This window comes from Hylobates moloch, unplaced genomic scaffold (assembly GCF_009828535.3).
Source record: "Hylobates moloch isolate HMO894 unplaced genomic scaffold, HMol_V3 SCAFFOLD_1, whole genome shotgun sequence".
Taxonomy (NCBI): domain Eukaryota; kingdom Metazoa; phylum Chordata; class Mammalia; order Primates; family Hylobatidae; genus Hylobates; species Hylobates moloch.
This window is the reverse complement of record NW_026652276.1, coordinates 112,948,879-112,967,801: the sequence shown is the minus strand read 5'-3', so window position 1 is coordinate 112,967,801 and position 18,923 is coordinate 112,948,879. Positions and strand designations below refer to the sequence as shown.

Here is an 18,923-nt window from a genome sequence, read left to right as displayed (position 1 = left end):
GGCTCTGAATCTCCCATGAGGAAGCTGTCAGAAGTTGGGAAATTGCCTCTCATAGGTGAATCATGTCCACAGGTGGGTTGGTGACTCTCAGACCAAGATTCAGCACAGCTGTGAGGTTGTGACTTCACTAAGGGTACACAGTCTGCAGGAGGGACTGAGGCTGTCATGCGTGGATCCAGTCCACTGTTGAGATTGTGAGTCATATACTGAGACCCAACATATAGGAAGTGTTGCCTCTCACACCTATAACTGGGAAATGTACAGGATTGTTCATTTTTATCCCTGGACTTCCCTGAAGGTGTGACTGAGAAATAAACCTCTGCCCAGCCTTTGACTTATTTGACTTTTCTGTTCTCCTTGCCTCAGACCAGCCCACCTATGGGATTGTGACATGTCACTAGACCCCACAACTAGGTATTGTGACTCTATTCTCCTGCCTTGGCACTGTCTAAAGGGGGCATATGATATATTGCTTGTCCTTAAACTCAGGTGATGTCAGTCTCTTCTCCTGCCTTGGCACTGCTTATAGGGGGCATTGTGACATATCACTGGGCTCCACACCCATAACCCACATTATGTAACTCTCCATTCCTGGGCCCTGCTCATAGTGGCCATTGTGACGTATTGCTGACTCCAAAACCCAGGTGATGTAACTCTTCTGCCTTGGCCCGGCCTGCAGAGGGCATTGTGACACACCTCTGCAAACATCACCAAGGTGATTTGACTCTCTTCTGACAATTCCGTGTCCCAAAAGGTGATTGTGACATATCACTGAGCTCAGCACCTAGCTGATGTGACTTTTTGTCTTCCTAGGTTCTGCCTGCAAAGAAGATTGTGACATATTGCTGGTTGCAACACCACGGTGATGTTACTTTTTGCCTTCTCACTGCCCTCAGAAGGCATTGTGATATGTTGGTGGTCCCAGCTTCAAGGGAATGTAAGTATCCTCTCTGGACCCTTCCCACAGAGGGCATTGTAACATATCTCTGTACCCATCAACTATTTGATATGACTCTCTTCTCTGACCTGGGCTCTGCCCACAGGAGTCATTGTGACATGTTTCTGGGCCCATCACCTAGTTGATGTGACTCTCCTTCTCTGCCTAGGTCCTCTCCATGATGGGGATTGTGACATACTGCTTGATCAAGCACCTAAATGGTGTGACCCTTTTCTCATGCCTGTACCCTGCCCAATAAAGCAATTGTAACATATAGCTGAACCCAGCTTCTAAGTTATGTGACTCTCTGCTTTGATTTGAGCCCTATAAACAGAAGGCATTGTGACATATCTCTGCTTTTCTCACCTGGATGATGTGACCCTCCTACCTGGGACCCCCTTAGGGAGTATTGTGACAATTTGCTCGACCCAACACCTGTGTGATGTCACTCTCCTCTACTGCTTGGCTTCTTTCCACAGAAGGAATTGTGATCTATCACTGGGCCTAGCACGCAGGTAATACAACTCTCCTGCATAGGCCCTGCCCACAGGGATGATTGTGACAGATTGCTGATCCCAGCCCCCTATGTGATGTGACTCTTCTCTTCTGCCTGGGTCTTATTTTCTAAGCACATTGTGACATAATGCTGAGCAGACAATCAGGTTAATGTGACTTTTCCTTTTTTTTGTGGTTTGTTGAGATTTAGGGCCTAATTTTTATTTATTTTTTAAAAAAGAATTTACAAGATACAAAGGTCTCACAATACATTATCACTGATGATTGCCACTTTTTTGTTTGTTTGTTTGTTTGTTTGAGACAGGGTCTCCCTCTGTCGCCCAGGCTGGAGTGCCGTGGTGGGATCGCAGCTCACTGCAACCTCCATCTCCCGGGCTCAAGCAGTTCTCATGCCTTAGCCTCCTGAGTAGCTGGGATTACAGACACCCACCACCACAGCCTGGCTAATTTTTGTATTTAATAGAGATGGGGTTTCACCATGTTGGCCAGGCTGGTCTCAAACTCCTGACCTCAGGTGATCTGCCCGCCTTGGCCTCCCTAAGTGCTGGGATTACAGGTGTGAGCCACCGCACCTGGCTGACCAAAGGGATTTAACTCTCCCCTCTTGCCTGGGATATATTGCTGGGTTCAACATTTAGGTGATGCAACTTTCCTGCAAGGACCCTGCTCACAGAGGCATTGTGACATATTGATAAGTCTATCACCGAGGGGATGTAACTCTCTTCTTTGAGACCTGCCTACAGGGGGCATTGTGACATATCTCTATGCCTATTACTCAGGTGATGTGATTCTCTTTTACTGCTTGTTTTTGGTCACAAAAGAGATTTGGAAATATCACTGGCCCAACACCCAGCTGATGTGACTCTTCCATTTTTCCTATATTCTGCCCACAGAAGAGATGTGACATATTGCTGGACCCAGTACCTACATGATGTAACTCCTCTTCTGCCTGGGCCTTGTCCTCAGGAGATATTACAATATATTACTGGACCCAGCAACTAAGTGATTTGACTGTCCTGTTTTGCCCTGCTTTCTGGGAGGATTGTGACATAATTGCCTGGTCCAGTACCTAGGTGATGTGACTCTTCTCCTGCCTGGGCCTAGTCCACAAGGGACATTGTGACATATTGCTGGACCTAGCATCCAAGTAATTGTGACTTTCCTGCCTGGTTGTGACATATTGCTGAACCTAGCACCCAGCTGATGTGACTCTTCTGCCTGGGCTTTATTCTTAGGGGTTTGTGACATATCTGCATTCATCAACTGTTTGATGAGAACTCTCCTCTCTGACCTGGGCTTTGCCCAAAAGAAAGATAGTGAAATATCTCTGGACCCAGCACCTAGGTGATGTGTCTCTCCTCTATTGCTAGTGCTCTGCTCAGAGTTAAATTGTGATGTATTGCTGAGTCTAGCAGCTAGGTAATAAGATTCTTCTATATGGGCCCTGCCCAAAGGGTGTTATGACATATCCTTTTATTTATCACCTAGGCAAAGTGACTCTTTATTTGCCTGGACCTTAACCAAAAAGAGAATTGTGACATAGCAGTGGATCCAGCACCTTGGTCCTTTTTTTTTTTTGCCTGGAGCCTGCATATTTTGGGTATTGTGACATATTGCTGAGCTGAACACCCAAGGGTTGAGAGACTTGTCCTGGGCCCTGTCTACAGTAGCCCTTGTGACATATGTCTGCATCTATCACCTTGGGGATGTGATTTCCCTCTTTTTCATGCACCCTGCCCAAATGGAAGATTGCAATATATTGCAGGGCCCAGCAACCAGGCGATGTGTCTCTTCTCATTTGGCCTTGCCCACAGGGAGCATTGGAATATATTGCTGGGCCCAGTATCCAGGGGATTTGACTCTTCTGCTGCCAGTTCCCTGCTCTCAGAAGGGGGTCGTAACATATCTTTGGCCAAGCACCTGGGTAATGGGACTCTCCAGCTGGGTTCATGCTTTCAGGGAAGATTGTGACATATCCCTGGCAGAGAGGCAGTCGATGTGTCTCTGCTTGCTCCGTGCTCACAGATGGGATTGTGAAATACATCTTAGCCCAGCTCACATATGCAATGAGGACTCTCATACCTTGAGCCAGCCAATAAGAGTGATACCATCTATGTTAGGTAATCTTAAGGAAATGGGTAAAATTCTGGGTCTTTATACTAAGGTCATAGAGGATTACCACTCTTTTGCATATTGTATACAACCTTCGTTTGGTGCAGAGAATGTTATTACAGAGCCCAGCAAAAATATGAGAATGTGGTTTTAGTATGCACACTCCACCAAGTGTTAGGATTGTCACCCTTTAAACATGGAAAGAACCCACTGGTGAGGTCCTTAATCTCACACGTGGGCACAGTCCATAGTTGGAATAGTGACTGTCGTATGTAATCATCTGGCTAAAGTTGGGATGGTGACTCATTTCTAGATCATAGGCAGGCAAGGACTCTCATATCTAGACCCAGCCAATTGGAGAGATGTTGACTCTCATATTTGGGCTTAGTGCCACAGGTTCAAACATGGGTCCATACCAGCAAGAAGGTCTTGGTGGATTTCCAACTCTCATGCATACCATATAAAGCCCTCAGATAATACAGAGAGTGTCTTAACAGGGCCCCACACACAGGCAACATTGTGACACTTGTATGCACACCCAGCCAACAGTACAGATTGTTATCTTCACACATGAATGCAGCCCCCTATTGAGGTTTGGAATCTGACACCCAGAAAGAGTCAGAAGTAGGAAAATTGACTCTTGTACATGGATTTAATCTGTAGGTGGATTGGTGCCCCTGAGTCCAACATTCAGCATACCTGTGAGCCTGTGACTCCACTAAAACAGTCTGCACAAAAAAATTGAGGCACTAATTCACAGATCCAGTCCACTACTGAAACTGTGACTCCTGTACTTAGTCTCAATATACAGGTGGTGTTTACTCTCATATTGAAAACTGGGATGTGTCTGGGAGTGTTAATCTCATCTGTGGACCTTTGCGCAGATGCGATTGTGACGTATACCTCTGCCCATCACCTGATTTGACTCTTCTGCCTGGGACCAGACAACAGATGGGACTGTGACATCACTGGACCTAGCATTTAATTAACGTGACTCCATTTGTCTGCCTTGGTGCTGCCGATAGGGGGCATTGTGATATGTTGCTGGGAATTGCACTCAGGTGATGTGAACCTACTCCCCTGCCTTGGGGCTGCCCCCAAAACACATTGTAACATATCACTAATCTCTGCACCCAGGTTCTGTGACTCTCCTGTCTGTGCCCTGCCCACATGGATTATTGTGACATATTGCTGGGTCCAACACCCAGGTGATGTAACCCTCCTGCTTGAGTCCTGCCTTGAGTCCAGGGGGCCATTGTGAAATATCTCTGCACTCATAATTCTGGTGATTTGACTCTCTTCTTGCCAGGTCTCTGCTCACGGGGGTGATTTTGATGTATCGCTAAGCCCAGCACCTAGCTAATGTAAGTTTTCTCTTCTTAGGCTCTGCCTGTAGAAAAGGTTGAAACATAATGCTGGGCCCAACTTCAAGGTGGCATTACTTTTTTGACTTGGCCTTGCTCTCAGAAGACATTATAACATACTGCTGGGCCCAGAACCAAGGTGATGTTAAGTCTTCTGACTAAAACCTACGCACAGAAGACATTGTAACATATCTCTGGGCCCATCAACTATTTGATGTGACTCTACTCTTATCTGAGTTTTTTTAATAAAGAGATTTTGACATATCTTTGGGCCCAGCATCTAGGTAATTTGACTCTCTTCTCCTGCGTGAGCCATGACCAGAGATGGAGAGTGACTTATCGCCTGAACCAGCACACAAATGTAATTATCCTGACTGATTTCTTTCCAAAGAAGTCATTGTGACATATTTTTGAGGCCATCACCTGAATGATACAATTTTTTTTCCTGGGCCTTGCCCACTGAGGTGAGTGTGAAATACAGCTGGGCTCAGCCCTTAGGTTATGTGACTCTTCTCTTTTTTTCTGAGCCCTATCCACAGTGGGCATTGTGACATATCTCTGGGCCCATCACCTACGTGATGTGACTCTTTTCTGGGCCTTTCAGGGTATATTATGATATATACCTGTATCTAGCACCTAGGTAATATGACTCTTCTGTTCTGCCTGGGCCGTGCATATATTGTGTACTGTGACATATTTCTGGGTCCAGCACCTAGGTAATTTTGCCTTCCAGCACAGCCCCTGCCATCAGGGTTATATCTTTCTATTCATCACCTACATGATGTGACTCTTTTTGTTTGCCTTTGTCCTGCCAAAAAGGGGATTGTGACATTTCACTGAACCCAGCACCCAGGTGATACGACTCTCCTCTTACGATTGGGACTTAGAATTTTTGGTAGTGTGACATACTGCTGAGCTTAACACCTAGGCGGTTGGAGGCTCTTGCCTGGGCCTGGCTCACAGTTGCCCTGTGACATAATTTTGCATCAATCATCTGGGAGATGTGACTCTTCTTTTCTACCTTCACTCTGCCCAAAGGGAAGATTGTCACATATCACTGGGCTCAGCAACCAGGTATGTGTCTCTCCTGCTTGTGACTTGCCAACAGCATTGTGACATACTCCTGAGCCAATCACACTGGTGATGGGACTCTGCTCCATGTGACTTGCTTTCAGGAAGAAATTGTAACATATCTCTGGTTGAGCACCCAGGTAATGTGACCCCTCCTGCCTCACCCCTGCCCTCTGGAAAGATTGTGACATATCCCTGGCCTATAACTGAGGTGATGTGACTCTTCTGTTGGCTCTCTGTGGACAGTTGGGATTTTGAATATACCTTGGCAAACTTCACAGGTGTGATGAGGACTCTCATACCTCAAACTGGCAAATAGAGGAGATACTGTCTTTCATAACTAGGCTTTAAAAAGTGGGTAGCATTCTGAATCTCTTCTTCACACAAAGGTCATAGAGGATACCACTGTCTTGCATATAATATAAAGCCCTCCAGTAGTCCACACAGTGTCATCAAAAGGTGCAAAGCACAGATGAAATTGTGATTCTCACATGCATACCCCACCAATCACTGGGATTCTCACCCTAACACAGTGATGAAACCCACTGGAGAGGTCCCAAATCTAAAATATAGATGCAGTCCAGAGTTGGAAATGTGAGTGTCACATGTGAACATCCAGCCACATGACAGTCACAATTTTAACTGAAGACTGCGTTGGGATGGTGACTCATTTCTTTTTTCTTTTTTCTCTTTTTTTTTTTTGAGACAGAGTCTCGCTCTATCACCCAGGCTGGAGTGCGGTGGCACGATCTCAGTCACTGCAACCTCCGCCTCCCAGGTTCAAGTGATTCCCCTGCCTCAGCCTCCAAAGTATGTGGGATTACAGGCACGTGCCACCACCCCCGGCTAATTTTTTGTATTTTAGTAGAGACGGGGTTTCACCATGTTGGCCAAGATGGTCTCCCTCTCCTGACCTTGTGATCCGCCCATCTCGGCCTCCCAAAGTGCTGGGATTACAGGCATGAGCCACCGCGCCTGGCCCGGGATGGTGACTCATTTCTAAACCCAGCTCATAGGCAGATCCATCCAGTTGGAGACATATTGACTCGCATATCTACGCTTAGATCCATCCAGTTGGAGACATATTGACTCACATATCTAGGCTTAGAACCATTGGTATGATTATTTGTCTATATCATCACAAAGGTTGCAAAGAAGACTGCAACTCTTATGCATACTGTATAAAACACTTGAATAGTGCTGAGTGCTGAGCTCAGCATACAGGTGACATTGTGACATTTAGATGTACACCCGACAGACAGCAAAGATTGTCATCATTCTACGTTAACAGTCCACTGTTGTGATTCTGAATCTCAACTCAAAGTCAGTTGAAAGTTGGAAAACTGACTGCATACATGGATGAGTGTCATACGTGGCCTCAGTCCACAGGTGGGTTGCTGACTTTCAGACCAAGATTTAGCACAACCATGATGTTGTGAATCCACAGAGGAGACAAAGTCTGCAGGAGAAATTTAGGCCCCCAAACACATATCTAGTCCACCAATGAGATTGTGACTTGTGTACTTATGTTGTGGGAAATTAAGGAACCGGAGAGACCAAATGGAGGGCAGGAAGTGTTTATTTAAGGTGTACACTGGCTCAGTGGACATGTGTCCTGAAAGTCTGAGCCCCGAACAAACAAAACGAGTTCCTTTTAAGTATTTTGAGGTGGGCACTATGTGAAGCAGAAAGCAGACTTACAGAAGCAAGAACAAAGGCTACGGTGATATTTTTGCAACATGTCTTACATCTTTGGGAAAACTTGGTTTGTAGCTTATGCTTATTTGTTTTGTGACCTTGCAGCTGTGCAGGGAAGAAAGGAACAGGAGCTTATAGAGCCTACAAAATATGTGGAGAGTAGATATGGTTAATGTTTCTTGGGACAGGCAGTTAATTTTTTTTTTAACTTTAACTTCGTGGGGGGCTACTTAATTTTTTTTCACCCTTGGTTAATACAGCAATTCATTCTATGAGCTATTATTATTTGTCTTACTATAATCTTTACTATTATTACTTATGCTATTATTTTGTTATGTTCTTAATTTCTTACTTCACTTATACCCAACGTACAGTGAGCAGTGACTCTCATACCAAGAACCAGGAAAGGTGTGAGATTGGTAGTCTCATCCCTGGACCTCCTGCAGGTGTGATTTTGACATACACCTCTCCTCAGCACCTGAGTAATTTGACTCTCCTGCCTGAGTCCAGCTTGCAAATGAGATTGCGACATATCACTGGACCCAGCACCTTGGTAATATGACTATCCTCCTGCTTTGGCACTGCCCACAGAAGGTATTGAGACACATTGCTGGGCCTAGCACTTTTATGATTTGACTCTGCTGCCTGTACCCTGCTTTCAGGAAGGGATTGTAGCATATCTGGCTGAGCATCTAGGTGATGTGACTCTCTTGCCTGGTGCCTGCCCTCAGGAAATATGATCCAGATCAAGGTGCAATAGTAACTATTGTAACTTGAGTCAGCAAATAGGAGAGATACTGTCTCTTGTAGCTAGGCTTAGGGTAATAGGTAAGATTCTGGGTCTCCTCTTTGTATAAAGAATTACCACTCACTCACATACCTTATAAAGCCCTCAAGTGTTACAGACAGTGTAATTACAGGGCCCAGCACACAGGTGAGATGGTGTTTTTTTCTATGCATACCCTGCCAACTGTTAGGATTGTCACCCTCACACATTGGAAGAACCCACTGGTGAGGTTCTAAACTACACACATGTATGAGGTCTACAGTTGAAATTGTGATTGTCAAATACCAACATCCTGCTACAGTTGAGACGGTGACTCATTTATAAACCCAGCTCATAGGTAGGTGAGAACTCTCATATCTGGACCCAGCCAATTGAAGGGATGTTAACTCTTCTACTTGCTCTTAGGTCCACAGGTACAGTCATGGGTCCATACCAGCATGAAGGTCTCATACCAAATTTATTTTTTTGTTTTTTTATTATTATTTTTTTGAGACGGAGTCTCTGTCACCCAGGCTGGAGTGTGGTGGCGTAATCTTGGCTCACTGAAACCACCGCCTCCCGGCTTCAAGCAATTCTTCTGCCTCAGCCGGACAACAGGCGTGGACCACCACACCTGGCTAATTTTTGTATTTTTAGTAGAGATGGGGTTTCACCATCTTGACCAGGCTGGTCTTGAACTCTTGACCTCGTGATCTACCCACCTCGGCCTGCGAAAGTGCTGGGATTACAGGTGGGAGCCACCACGCCTGGCCAACAAATTGCCACATTCTAAAGCCCTTGGGTGGTACAGAGTGTTTTTAACAGGGCCCAGCACACAGGTCAGATTGTGTTACTTATATACATACCCAGCCAATTGTAAAGATTGTCATCTTTTATAAACACAGTTCATTGCTCAGGTTCTGAATATCACATCTGAAGGTGGTGGAAAGTTGGAAAATTGACTCCCCTACATAAATTCCGTTCACAGAATGATGGGTGACTCAGGACCAAGATTTAGCACATTTGTGAGGCTGTGACTCTACTACAGGTACACAGTCCACAGGGGGAATTGAGGCTCTCAGGCACAAATCTATCCACAGTTAATATTGTGACTTGTGTACTTAGAAAAAAAATACAGGGGATGTTGACTGTCTTACCTAGAACTAGGACGTGTGCAAGATTGTTAATCTCATCCCTAGACGTTTTTGCAGGTGTGATCATGACATATGCCTCTTCTTAGCACCTGAATGGTTAGACTCTTGCTTGCACCCAGCCCACAGGTGGAAATTGTGACATATCGCTGGACCCCAACCTAGGTGATGTGACTCTATTCTTTTTCCTTGGTACTTCCCACAGGAGCATCTTGACAGATCGCTGGGCCTTGCACCCAAGTGATGTGAGTCTCCTCTGCTGTCTTGGTGCTTTCCACAGGGGACATTGTGACACATCACTGGGCAGCACACCCGGGTTATGTGACTCTCCTGCCTGGGCCCTGCCCACATGAGCCATTGTAACATTTTACTTGGTCCAACACCCAGTTGATGTAACTCTCCTGCCTGGGCCCTGCCTACAGGGTCATTGTGTCATATATCTGTTGCCATTACTGTCGTGATGTGACTCTCTTCTCCTCTTGGGATTTTATGTGTTGGCATACTTCTGGGGTCTTGCATTACTTCTCCTAACCCACCCAACTCCTGAGATCTCATTGGGAAGCTACTGATGACCAGTTTTAGGTGTTTCCTATTTATTAGGAGACCGCCTTTCCCTGGCAACAGCTGTCACCAATTATTACTTTAGAACGTTCACTGCCTGGCCATTACCTGATTGCTGCCTGACATTTCTGGTGTGTGTGGAGTGGGGAGCCCTTTCTTGCCCTGCTTATGCTGGACTAGCTACCTACTGTCACACTGCATGCATTTGTTTTGTGACATATGGCTGGGTCCAATACCTAGGTGAGGTGACTCTCCTGCATGGGTCCTGCCCACAGGGGTATTATGATATATTTTTACATTAATGATTTAGGTGATGTGGCCTTCTCCTTCTGCCTGGTCTCTGCCAAAATGTGGAATAGTGATGTATCACTGGACCTAGCACCTAGGTGATGTGACTCTTCTCTTTCATGGGCCCCACATATGAGTACTGTGACATATCACTGGGCCAAACATGTAGAAGTTGGGAGGTGCCTGCCTCTGCCCTGCAAACAGGGCTCTAGCCCTATGACGCTCAAGAGCCTTGTGACATATCTCCGTATTCCTCACCAAGGAGATGTGACTCCTCTGCTGCCTGCACCTGGCCCACAGGGAAGATTGTGACAATAACATTGACTCAGCAACAGGGTGATGTGCTTCCTTTTCCTGGGCCTTGCTCCCAGGGAGCATTGTGACATGTCACTGGGCTCAGCACCCAGGTGCTGTGACTCTGCTGCCCATGCCCTGCTTTCAGAACAGGATTGTAACATATCCCTGGCTGATCACCCAGGTGATGTTACTCTTCTGCCTGGTTCCTGCCATCAGGGAAGATTGTGACATATTCCTGGCCTAGCGACCAGGTGATGTCACTCCTGCTCACTCTCTATCGACAGGTGGGATTGTAAAATATATCCTTGTTCAGCTTGTGGGTGAGATGATAACTCTCATGCCTCAAACCAGCCAATAGGAGAGATACTGTTTTTTGAAGCTAGGCTTAGGAAAATAAGTAAGATCCTGAATCTCCACTGTATGAATATCATAGTTGATTACCAGTCTCTCACATATATAAATTTTTCAAGTGGTACAGACAGTCTCATCACAGGACCCAGGACACAGGTGAGATTGTGTTTTTTGTATGCACACTCTATCAGCCATTAGGATTTTTGCCCTCACATGGACAGAGCCTACTAGTAAGGTCTTGAATCTCACACGTGGATGGAGTTGAAATTGTGACTGTTATTTGTGAACATCTGGCTGCAGTTGGGATGGTGACTCATTTCTAATCTAGCTCCTAGGCAGGTGAGGACTCTTATTTTTCATTTTTATTTTATCTATTTTTATTTTTTTGGAGACAGTATCTCACTCTGTCACCCAGGCTGGAGTGCAGTAGTTCAATAATGGCTCACTGCAACCTCCACCTCCCGGCTTTAACAGATTCTCCTGCCTCAGCCTCCTGGGTAGCTGGGATTACAGATGTGCACCACCACACCGGGCTAATTTTTGTATTTTTAGTAGAGATGGGGCTTCACCATGTTGGCCAGGCTGGTCTCGAACTCCCGACCTCAAGTGATCCACCTGCCTCGGCCTCCCAAAGTGCTGGGATTACAGGCGTGAGCCACCATGCCTGTCCTCTTTTATGTGGAACCAGCCAGTGATAGAAATGCTGACCCTCATACCTGGGCTTAGAGACACAGGTACAATCATGGGTCTATACCTTCAACATGAAGGTCATAGAGTGGTTTGCAACTCTCGTTAATACTGTAGAAATCTCTTGTGTGGTACTGAGAGAGCCTAGAACACAGACAAAATTGTGACACTCATATACCCACCCAGCCAACAGTAAAAATTGTTATCTTTCCACATGAATACAGCCCACTGTTGAGGTCCTGAGTCTCCCTCATGAAAACAGTCAAAAGTTGGAAAATTGACTTTATTTTAATTTTTTTTTTAGACTCTCACTCACTCTGACACACAGGCTGGACTGCAGTAGTGCACTCTCAGCTCCTGCAACCTCTACTTTCTGGGTTCAAGCAATTCTCATGCCTCAACCTCCTGAGTAGCTGGAATTACAGGCATGTGCCACCATACCCAGCTAATTTTTGTATATTTACTACAGACAGGGTTTCACCGTGTTTCCCAGACTGCTCTCAAACTCCTGACCTCAAGTGATCCAGGCCTGCCTCGACCTCCCAAAGTGCTGGGATTACAGACATGGGGTACCACCCCCAGACTGGAAACTTGACTCTTATATGTGGATGCATTTCACAATATTTAGCACATCTGTGAGTCTGTGACTCCAGTAAGGGTACACAGTCTGCAGGAAGACTTCAGGCTCTCATAAACAAATCGAGTGCACCATTGAGATTGTGAGTCTTTTAATTAGACCCAACATACAGAAGGTGTTGACTCAAATTTAGAAGTGGGACATGCGTGAGATTGTTAATCTAATCTCTAAGCCATCCTGCAGGTGTGATTGTGGCATATGTCTCTGCTCAGTACTTCAGTGATTTGACTCTCCTGTCTGGGCCCAGTCTATAGGCGCAATTGCGACATATCACTGAACCAGCACACGTGACTCCATACTCCTGCCTTGGTGCTGCCCACAGGGGAGATGGTGGAATATCACTGGGCCTTGCATCCAAGTGATGTAAGTCACCATTTCCTTAGTGGCACTGCCTACAGGGGACACTGGCGTATCCCTGGGCTCAAAACCCAGCTTATGTGATTCTCCTACTTTTTCCCTGCCACATGGGCCATTGTGACATACTGCTTAGTGTAACACCCATGTAATGTAACTCTTCAGCCTCAGCCTTGCCTACATGGCCATTGTGATGTATCTCTGCACTCATCACCCAGGTAATGTGACTCCTGTCTGGTTTCTGTTCAGATGGGATATTTTTGCCTATTGCTGGGTACAGCACCTAGCTGATGGGACTCTTCCCATCTTTCTAAGGCCCACCCACATGGAAGATGGTGACATTTCACTTTGCCCTACACTAAGGTGACATTAATCTGTTGCCTTTGCCCTACTTTCAGAAGACACTGTGACATATTGCTTGGCCCAGCACCCAGGTGATGTGAATTTCCTGCCTTGAGCCCGGCTCACAGAGGGCATTGTGACTTAACTTCTTACTTCATCAACTATTTGATATGACTCTCCTATCTTACCTGGGCTTTGCCCATAAGAAAAAATGTGACATATCTCTGGAACCAAAACCTAGGTGATGTGACTCTCTTCTGACAGGGTCATGCCCACAGAAGAAAGATGGCTTATTGCCAAACCCAGCACACAGGTGAGGTAATCCTTCTGTCTTGTCCCTGCCCACAGGGGTTATTTTGACATATCTCTAAGCCCATCAGCTAGATTATGTGACTGTCTTCTTCCTGTAAACTGTACAGAGAGAATATTGTGACATATCACTTGGTCCAGAACCTATGTGATGTGACTGTCATGACTGGGCCCTGTCATTTGGGGTGATTGTGAAACAGGTGGCATGAGCACCTAGGTTGTGTAACACTTTTTTTCTCTCTTAGCCCTACACACAGAGGACAATGTAGCATATCTCTGGGTCTTTCACATAAATAATTTTACTTTTTTGCCTGGGCCATGTCCAGTGACATATTGCTGGACCTAGAAACTAGGTGATGTGACTCTCCTCTACTGCTTAGGCTCTGGCAAAAAAAAAAAAAATTGTGGTGTATCGCTGGGCCAGTACTTAGGTAATGTGACATTTTTCTATTGCCTGGGCCCTATGTATTCTGGGTATTCTGACATATTGCTGGGCCCAACATGTAGGGAAGGGGAGTTACCACCTGGGCCCTGCTCCCATGGGGCCTTGTGACGTATCTCTTTATCCATCACGTAGGAAATGTGTGTCTCCTCTTCTGCCTGCACCTTGCCCACAGAGAAAATTGTGACATATTACTGAGCCTAGCAACCAGGTGATATGTCTCTCCTGCCTGGGCCTGGCTGACAGAAAGCAGTGTGATATATTCCTGGGCCCAGCAAACAGGTGATGTGACTCTCCTGCCTAGTCCCTGGCCTCCAGGAAGATTTTGACATATTCCTGGCTCCAAAAAACAGGTGATGTGACTCTACTTATCATTCCCTATCCACGGGTGTAATTGTCACATTTATCTTGGCCTAGCTCACAGATGGCATAATAAGTCTTATGCCTTGAACCAGCCAATAGCAGAGATCCTGTGTCTCTTAGCAAGGCTTAGGCAAATAGGTGAGTTCATGGGCCTCCTCTTTATAAAGATTATAAATGCCACTCTCTTGCATATTGTGTAAAGGTCTTGAATGGTACAGAAAGTGTCATTACAGAGCCTAGCACACAGGTAAGGTTGTGTTTCTCATATGCTCACCCTTAGTATTGTCAACCTCCCACATGGATGGAACTCACTGATGAGGTTCTTAATCTCACAAACACAGTCCATAGTTGAAATTGTGACTGTCATATGTTAATATTCAGCCAGAGTTGAAATGGTGAAACATTTCTAAACCCAGCTCCTAGGCAGGTAAGGCATCTTCTATCTGGACTCAGCCAATTGGAGACATGTTGAGACTCATACCTGGGCTTAGGGCCACAAGTACAGTCATGGGTCCATACCAGCATGAAGGTCTCAGACAAGATTGCGCTCCTATGCATACAGTACAAAGCCCTCAAGTAGGACAGAGAATGTTCTAATGGACCTCAGGACACAGGTGAGATTGTAACACTCATAAGCATACCCAGCCAACAGTAGTGACTGTCACCCTCCCACATGAACACAACCCATTGTTGAGATTCTGAACCCCACAATAAAAAAAAAGTGCCAAAAGTTGAACAATTGACTCATTGTTTATTTCAGTCCACAGGTGGGTTATTGACACTCAGACCAAGATTCAGTACACCTGAAAGAATGTGACTCCACTAAGAAAACAGTCTGTGAGAGGAATTGAGGCTCTTGTCCATGGATCTAGTCCACTGGTGAGATTGTGAATCATGTACTTAGGCCCAACATAAAAGAGGTGTTGATTCTCATACCTGGAACCTGGACATGTGCAGGATTGTTAATCTCATTTATGAACATTCCTGCAGCTGTGATTGTGACATATGCCTCTGCCCAGCTCTTGAGTGATTCAATTCTTCTGCCTGGGCTCAGCCCACAGATTGGATTGTGAAACATTGCTGAACCCAGGACCTAACTAATGTAAATCTATTCTCCTGCCTTGGCACTGCCCAGTGGGAACCCTGTGACATATTGCTGCACCCAACACCCAGGATATGTGGCTCTCCTGCCAGTGCCTTGCCCACACGGGCTGTTGTGACATATTGCTGGGTCCACACCCAGGTGATATAATTCTCTTGCCTCGGCCCTGCTTACAGAAAGCATTGTGACATACCTTTCTGCTCATCACACAGGTAATAAGACTGTTTCTGCCTGGTTTCTCCTTACAGGGTGTATTAAAACAGATTGCTAGGCCCAGCACCTAGTTGATATGATTCTTTCAAGGTTTTGCCCACAAGGAACATTGTGACATATCACTGGGCCCAACAGCAAGGTGACGTTGCCCTTTTGCTTTGGCCTTGCTCTCAGAAAGCATTGTGACATATTGCTGAACCCAGCACCAAGGTGATGTGAGTTGGTATGCCTGGACCCTGCTAACAAGAGGCATTGTGACATACTTCTGGGACCATCATCTATTTGATGTGACTCTCCTTTTACGTGGGCTTCTGTTATAAAAGAGATTGTGACATAACTCTGGGCCTAACAGCTAGGTAATGTGACTTTTCTTTTGCTTGGACCGTGCCCAAGGAAGGGAGAGTGATGTATTACTAAGCTCATCACATACGTGATGTAATTTCTTCTGCTTGGTCTTTGCCCACAGGAATCATTTTGCTACATTTCTGATTCATCACCTAGTTAATGTGACCCTTCTTTTTTTCAGACTTGTCTGCCGTGGAGATTGCTACATATTGCTTGGCCCAGTTCCTATGTGATGTGACTCTCCTGTCATACCTGAGTGCTCCCCACTGGGGTAATTGTGACATATAGCTGGGCTCTGGCCCTAGTTTATGTAACTTTTCTTCCTGACCGCTACTCACCTGAGGGCATTGTGACATATCTCTGAACCTGTCACCTAAGTGATGTGAATCTCCTGCTTGAGCCCACTTCTCATGGAGTATTGTTATATATTGTCACACACAGCAACTAGGTGATATGACTCTCTCTACAGCTTGGACTCTGCCCAATAAAAAATTTGATGTATCACTGGACCCAGCACCAAGGTTATGTGACTCTCCTGCCTGGGCTCTGCATTCATTGTTTTTGTGTCATACAGCTGGGAATAATGTCTAGGTCATGTGACTGTCCTGCATGGACCCTGCCGACAGGGGTATTATGACACATTTTGTTAGTCATCTAGGTGATGTGACTCACCTCTCCTGCCTGGGCCCTGCCAGGAAGAATGATAGTGACTTATCACTGAACCCAGCACTTAAGTGATGTGACTCTCCTCTTTTGCCTGGACCTTGCATGTTTTTGGTATTGTGACATATTGCTGGGCCCAACACTAGGAAATGAGACATTTTTGCTTCAGCCCTGACTACAGGCAGCTTTCTGACATTTCTCTGTATCCATCGCGTAGGGCATATGTCTCTCATCTCTTCTGCCTGCACCTGCCCACAGGGAAGATTGTGACATAACACTGGGCCCAACAACCAGGTGATGTGTCTCCAGCCTGGGCCTAGCCCACCAGTATTGTGACAGCTGGGTTTCTGAGCCCAGTGATATGTTACAGTGCTCCCTGTGGAGCCTCCTGTGACACCTGGTCTCAGAAACTAGGGATGTGACTACTGCCCAAGCCCTGCTTTTAGAAAGGAATTGTAACATCACGGCCAAATGTGACGTGAGCCTCCTGCCTGGTCCTTGCTTTCAGAGAAGACTGACATATCTCTGTTCCAGCACCCAGGCGATGTGATAATACTGCCTGGGCTCTCCCCTCAGGAAGTATTGAGACATATTTCTGGACCCAGCACATAGATGGTGTAAATGTCCTCCACTGCTTAGACTCTGTCCAAGAAGCGATTGTGATGTATCAATATTCCCAGCACTTAGATGATGTAACTCTCTTATGCTTGGGCCCTGTTCACATTGTATATGAAACATATGTCTGGGTCCATCACCTAGTTGATGTGACTCTTCTGCATGGGCTTTGTCCATGGAGATAGTATGAAATATTTTTTCATTCATCCCCTGCCATTTCTCTTTTGTGCCTCTTTTGCCTGGGCATTGCCAAAAAGGATTATAATGTATCACTGGACCCAGAACCTAGGTGCAGTGACTCTCCTATTTTGCCTGGGGCTCACATATTTGGGTATTGTGATATAGGGGATGGATGGGAGGCACATGAGTGGGCTCTGCTCACAGAAGGCCTTGTGACATATCTCAGCATTCATTACCTAGGAAATGTGACCATTGTCTTCCATTTGCACCCTGCTTACAGGGAAGATTGTGACACTGCTGGACCTAGCAACCAGGTGATGTGTCTCTCTCGCCTGAACCCTGCCCGCAGGGAGCATTGTAACATATCTCTGGGCTCAGCAGCCAAGGGATGTACTATCCTTCCCGGTCCCTGCCCTCAAGTAACATTGTACAAATCTTTGGCCCAGCACCCAGGTGATGTGACTCTCCTGCTTATTACCTACCTGCAGGTGGATTTGTTACACATATGTTGTTCCAGCTCATAGGTGTGATGATAACTCTCATATATTGAACCAGCCAATAGTTGATACAGTCTCTCATAGCTAGGCTTAGAAAAATGGATAAGATTCTGGGTCTTCTATTTTTATAAAGGTCGGAGAGGAGTATCACACTCTCACATATGGTATAAAGTCTTCAGGTTGTACACAGTGTGTCATCGCAGAGCCCAGTGCACAGGTGAGATTTACTTGTGTGTATGCACACCCTACTGTCCATTAAAATTGTAATTCTCACAGATGGACAGACCCTACTTGTAATCTCACATATAGATGCAGTCCACATTTGGAATTGTCATATGTGAACATCCAGCCAGACATGGGATAGTAAAACGTTTTTAAATGCAGCTCATAGAAAGGTGGTGAGGGCTCTCCTATCTAGACACAAAATTAGGGAGATGTTGACTCATACCTGGGGTTAAGAACACAGATATAATTATAGGTTCATACCAGCACAAATGTCTTAGAATAGATTGTGACTCATGCAAAACATAAAGCCCTAGCATAGTACAGAGAGTGTTCTAACAGGGCCAAGCACACAGGTGAGATTATGTCACTTGCATGCACACACTGCCAACAGTAAAGATTGTCCTGCATCCACATAAACACAACCCACTGTTGAGGTTCTGAAGCTCACACACAAAGGCAGCTGAAATTTGGAAAATTGAGTCATGTGGATCTGGCCCACAGGTGGGTTGCTGACTCTCAGATGAAGATTCAGCACGCTTGTGAGCCTCTGACTCCACTAAGGGAAAATAGTTCACAGGAGGGATTGAGGCTTTCTTACACAGATTTACCCACCTTTAAGACTGTGACTCATGAAATTAGACCCAAGATAGAGAAGGTATTGACTCTCATACCTAGACCCAGGACATGTGTGGGATGTTTAATATAATCCCCAGACCTTCTTGCAGGTGTGATTGTGACATACACCTTTTCCCAGCACCTAAGTGATTTGACCCTTCTGCCTGGGTCCTACAGATGGGGTTGTAGCAAATGACTAAACCTAGCACCTAGATGATGTGA

The 18,923-nt window shown here is 45.8% G+C and overlaps 1 long non-coding RNA gene across 1 annotated transcript; it reads left to right on the top strand.

The window, feature by feature from the left end:
- The first annotated feature begins 808 nt into the window (after positions 1 to 808).
- LOC131384311 (uncharacterized) lies at positions 809 to 16,410 on the top strand. The gene is made up of 3 exons (XR_009215035.1): positions 809 to 937; positions 15,007 to 15,560; positions 16,088 to 16,410. It is a non-coding gene; the product is annotated as an uncharacterized LOC131384311 (long non-coding RNA).
- The last annotated feature ends 2,513 nt before the right edge of the window (positions 16,411 to 18,923 follow it).